The 5,733-nt window shown below is 44.0% G+C and overlaps 1 pseudogene; it reads right to left on the bottom strand.

Annotated features, from left to right (window-relative positions):
* Positions 1-3,092: 3,092 nt before the first annotated feature.
* LOC132892185 (gap junction gamma-1 protein-like) lies at positions 3,093-4,117 on the bottom strand (annotated as a pseudogene).
* Positions 4,118-5,733: the final 1,616 nt, after the last annotated feature.

Here is a 5,733-nt window from a genome sequence, read left to right as displayed (position 1 = left end):
TGTGCTTGAGGGGGAATAAACAGGATGGGTGTGTGGAAATATATGTGGGACTTGACCAGCAAAGTTAATGTGCCATCTGTAGTTTGTTTTTATTGGTATGTTCAGTCATATTTGGCTCTTTTAAACTAATGCTACTGGATATTTAGTCACTTGACCTATTGGTGGAATTATTTACCCTGGCACTTCTTCTTTCTTTTGACTCGTTTAGGCCTACTTGCCAATCGTTTTAATTGGCCTAATTAGGCCTATGCATTGACATGTTTTTGATGTGCAAGATCAATAAATCTGATCTAAGTCATTTACAGTTTACACTTGTGTTATTTGTGTCTTAGTCCATTTCTGTAGCATTTTTTTTTTTTTTTATAAATGTAGGCTACTTGCATGCTTAGACTGTCACATTTTCAGAGGGTAAATTGCTTTTGTCTGCCATGTTATTGTGCGCCTCATTTTGAGGCTATAGCTTTACAATTCCTTTTGGGCGTATAGGCCTTCAAAAATCATATAAAATAATGACCTTTTGTTGAGTTAGTGTCTGGTCTTTTCAGGCCAAAAGTGTAATTCGGCCCCCAAGGTCCCACTTGAAAAAAATCTGGCCCCCTTACCAATTTCACCCTGGCACCCCTGAGCTAAGCTCTTGTTCAGTTTTCCTGCTTTAATTTCACTCGAGGAACAAATGCAAGTAGGCAGGGGGAAAAAAACTATTTATACACACCCTGGGCTTATGTTACAGCATGAACATGTTTGCCTTGTTGCATTCAAATGACTGAAGCAATTAAAGGGGAAAAGTAGAGCTGTGCAATATATCGTATTTTTATCACGATATCGATATTGGTGCCAAACGATATCAAAATTCATAATATCGATATGAAACGATTTTTTGTCATTTGTAAGGTAAAACGAACCCTTCTGTCCCCTAAGGCACACCGTAGCCTTGTATACGTCATCCATTCTACTCCCACGATATCTCCGCAACAGTAAAAAATCAGTTCTTCTGTTTTCATACGTGTCGGGTGATTTAATATATTGATTTGTTAATATGTTGTTTGATTTGCTTGCTAATTGTTATAATAATACAATTAACATACATTTACGTCATATTTTTGGATGTGGGACTGGGTAATGTAAAAATGGCATCTACGGAAGAAAACAAGCACAACAATATTAGCACATATCCAGCTTGCTAGCTGTGTTAGATGTGTTAAACCGTGTGGATTTAAGTGGAATAATTGCGAGTCGTCCTGTGGTCAAGGCAGCGTTTTAAGGTAAGGCAATTTGGTTATTAATGTTGCCCGCCGCGGCATGTTTACTTGGGTTCATTTGATTTTGACTTGTGCATCTGCAGCTAGCATCATGCTTTGAAGTAGGTTCTGCTAAGGACGGGTTTATTGCGCGATGTAGACGGACTCGGATGTAATTACATTGTTTTTAAAATTCCATGCGCTTAAAACGGTGTCCCCCTGCTAATCATGTAGCCCTAATCATGTGTTGCTTTTACTTTTCGAGTGAAATATCTCTGCAAATGGTATTTCAATGCTGACATGCCAAAAAGATAGCGGAGTCCACATTTGGAAGATGAAGGAAGAGAAGCCTGATGCTTGAAAATAGATCGCTTAATCCACAACGCATATCTGTATTTGAGACATAACCTGCAACTAGTGGGGATGTTTTGGAATGACTGTGCATAGGGTGTTTTTGGCCACAGAACACTAACCCACAGTAGTAGGAGGACTACTGGGTTCGTGGATTTTGTCTGTTGACTGAGCGAAGCATGGTGTTTGCCTTGTGCCATTTCACGTAGCATCTAGCCGCAGTGCCACCTACACTTTCAGGGAATGTTTACATGCCGCTGAGCTATTTTCATGTATGTTAATTCTTAAGGACTTGTCTCTATATTGTGCGTGTTCACACACGGACTGGCCATCGGGAGTAGCGGGAGTTTTCCCGGTGGGCCGGTGGTTCAGTGTGGGCCGGCGGAGAAAAAAAAAAAAAAAACAGTTGCGCGCTGGCCTTTAATATGATAAGCAATGTTAACAGTTTCTTTAAGAAACTGTTAACATTGTTTATTATAGTTGCGCGCTGGCCTTTAATATGATAAGCAATGTTAACAGTTTTTTTTTTTCCTCCGCCGGCCCACGCTGAACCACCGGCCCACCGGGAAAACTCCCGCTACTCCCAATGGCCAGTCCGTGTGTGTGCGTGTTTAATGTTGGTGTCTTAACAACACACAAGCTTACGTTGTAGTGTGTGTGTGTGTGTGAGAGAGAGAGATTTTATCCTTGGCTGGCTACGAGCCAGTGTGGACGTTACGCAGTAATCACTGGTAATACCAGCGCTGGCTCCATCCTCTGTGATCGGAAATGTTGAGTGAGGAGAACGTGAGCCTTGTGCAGGCGATAGGACCTATGCAAAGTACGCGCTTGCACAGTAAATAGTTTAAGTAAAAGGCGTTTCAGGGTACAACGGGAAGGGTTGACAGGTAGCCTATGAGGCCTGTGCTATAAAAATGTGGCCCGGTGCCTCGGGTGTTGATGATCGGGGCTTTAAAAAAAGGTGTATAAATATCGTTTTAAAAATCGCGATATCAATATTTACTGAAAAAATCGTGATATTGATTTTTTCCAATATCGAGCAGCCCTAGGGAAAAGTGCACATTAAGTGGGAGAAAAGCTCACTGCTGTGTACCCATTTACGCATAACACTTCAAGTTACGAAGCAATATCAGTGGAACACACAAAACAGTCATGGCAAACAGAAATAAACAGATTTAAAAGAAAGAACTATATATATGACACCATACCCAGAACTAAAAAACAAAAACAACAACCCCCCCCCCAATTTTCAGACCAAACAAAAGACTCAAACAGAATGGCCAGATGAATCCACATCAAGCCCCCCCCCCAAAAAAAGTCCACATTATGAATAGCAGTAAGCAAAAACATTCATAAAAAAATAAGAATTTTTTTGTATGGCACTGAGAAGCCTTGCTGTTCTCATCCAAAGAGAGATGCATTCAACATATACACCTCATATACACATCACACACGAGGTGGAAAACAGAAATATCAAAAGCCGTTGGACTCGGGGCTGCTGCTTCACAGTCGAGTCTCCTCCTCATCCTGGTAACCCTGGTCCAGGTGCTGCTGTGCTAGATTCGGGTGGCGCCGCAGATGGCCCAGCTCCCGTGAGGACGCCTCATCACCCTGAGACTCACGGCCCAAGTCACGAAGACTGCATTCAGCTTTTGCACCTGGGTTGCCAGAGGGTATGAAATGTGGGTAGACCGAGGCCGTCTGACTGGCTTGATGTTGTTGGTGGCGGCACCTTGCACGGCTCTGGAATATGTCACGGACGCCACTGATGCCCAAGTGCGAGATCTCAAGCACGGTGAGCAGCAGGCAGAGGGAGCTCACGGCATACGTGATGAGCAGGAAGACGGTCTTCTCGGTGGGACGCGACACAAAGCAATCCACTGTGGGGGGACATGGGCTACGCGAACACACGTATGACGGGGCCACCACAAACCCATACAGCAGACACTGGCCAGACAGGAAGGCCACCTCGAAAGCCGCACGTAATAAAAGCTGCAGCACGTATGCCTTCATCAGGCCATCACACTTGATCCGTCTCCGGCCGTCATGTTTCTTCCTCTCATCCTTCTTTTCTTTTTCCTTGTCATTTTCTGGCTCGATCTCCTCGGTGATCATGGGGTCCTCCTTACCACTGTCCTCAGCCTCCTCGCAGTTTTATTGGCACTGCGGTTTACCAGAGGCATGCGTTTGCGCCTACCCCGTGGTCCGTAATCATCGTCCTCCATGCGTGCGATCTTGTGCATGGCAAAGGCAAGGTACAGAATAGAGGGTGTGGTGATCATGATGGTCTGAAAAACCCAGAACCTTACATGCGAGAGTGGTGCAAATGCATTATAGCACATATTTTTGCAACTAGGCTGGGTTGTATTGCATATAAACTCGCTCTCTTCATCTTTGTATATCGTCTCGGCACCCACCACGATCAGTACAATCCGGAACACAATGAGCAGCGTAAGCCACAGCTTGCCCACAAATGTTGAGTGGTTGGAGAGCTCCACCAGGAGACGCATCAGGAAACTCCAACTCATGTCGTCACTGCTACAGCACGCTGGTCAGTACTGTTCAAGAAAAATGAAAAATTAGGACTCATTCATAGCAGCAGACAGACAAACTATCCAGATCTTTCTCAAACCAGTCTTTAGGGACATCTCAACCCTTTCACCACTGTTCTGGTCTCATTGTAGGAGGGGAAACCTGTGTATTGTACATGCCGATCGGTTAAGAAGTCAGATTCCCTGGGAGTTCCTACGACAACGTAGATAAGCACAATTATTTTACGTTAATCAAGTTTACGCACGTTTCAGTAAACATTAGTGGATAAAACATGAATTTACCCGTGTTCAGTTTATCATCATAAGCATTACATTTTCCTGAAGCAGAAATCATCTAGCTTCCAACGGTACCCACTAGCTCACCATTTTCTTTAAAAATGGCATACCGGTTAATACAGAATTGATCACAGAGGTACTTCGTGTTAATGGTATTTCTTTATATCAAGAAATTTATTCTATCAACATTCACTGGATATGAGCAATCGTGTGCTCTGATTGGCTACTCTACTACTAGGCTATCAGCTCATACCATGAGCAGAGAAAAACAATGCCGCTGGACCAACCGACTAATAAATAAAACCCGACTCAACCCCCCCCAAAATGGAATAAAAGTATGATGGTCAGAACGCATCTTTTTTTATTTTTCAAGAATCATTATTATTAGTATCTCACCAAGTGCTACTATCATGTCACCAGTCTGTTTACATTCCAAGCGGAAATGACTGTCAGACATTTGTACGAAGTTTGAATTTGCAAAAATAAAAAAAAAAAGCTCCATTTCTCAAAATCCAGTGAATGTGGATGTTATTCCACTCACTCAATCTCATCGTACATGGCTTATAGCCGATGAGGCGCACAGCACCGACTCCGCCATCAGCTCACGTAGGACTAGATTTCATGGAATAACCTCAAATTTTTATATACCAGTCTGCATATAAAGTTACAGTGGTGAAAGGGTTAAACAGTCCACAGTTTCCTCTCTCAGTTCCACATCAAGCCATAAAGACCACCGAATACCCTGTTCACATGATGGGAGCTCATCTCATCTCATTATCTCTAGCCGCTTTATCCTTCTACAGGGTCGCAGGCAAGCTGGAGCCTATCCCAGCTGACTACGGGCGAAAGGCGGGGTACACCCTGGACAAGTCGCCAGGTCATCACAGGGCTGACACATAGACACAGACAACCATTCACACTCACATTCACACCTACGGTCAATTTAGAGTCACCAGTTAACCTAACCTGCATGTCTTTGGACTGTGGGGGAAACCGGAGCACCCGGAGGAAACCCACACGGAGACGGGGAGAACATGCAAACTCCACACAGAAAGGCCCTCGCCGGCCCCGGGGCTCGAACCCAGGACCTTCTTGCTGTGAGGCGACAGCGCTAACCACAACACCACCGTGCCGCCCATGATGGGAGCTGAGAGGAAAAAAAAAAAAAGCCACCGAGGACTGGGTTGAAACACTGATGGCATAAAGTTCACTGGTCTCCATTTATTTTAGTAGACAAAATTTAATTACAAATGAAAAAGCATGCATATTAATTAGGGGTGGGCAAAATTATCGATACGGCGATATATCGCGATACT

The sequence above is a fragment of the Neoarius graeffei genome, chromosome 9, assembly GCF_027579695.1.
Source record: "Neoarius graeffei isolate fNeoGra1 chromosome 9, fNeoGra1.pri, whole genome shotgun sequence".
NCBI lineage: Eukaryota > Metazoa > Chordata > Actinopteri > Siluriformes > Ariidae > Neoarius > Neoarius graeffei.
Note: the sequence above shows the minus strand (reverse complement) of the source record. Positions and strands in the feature narration are given on the sequence as shown.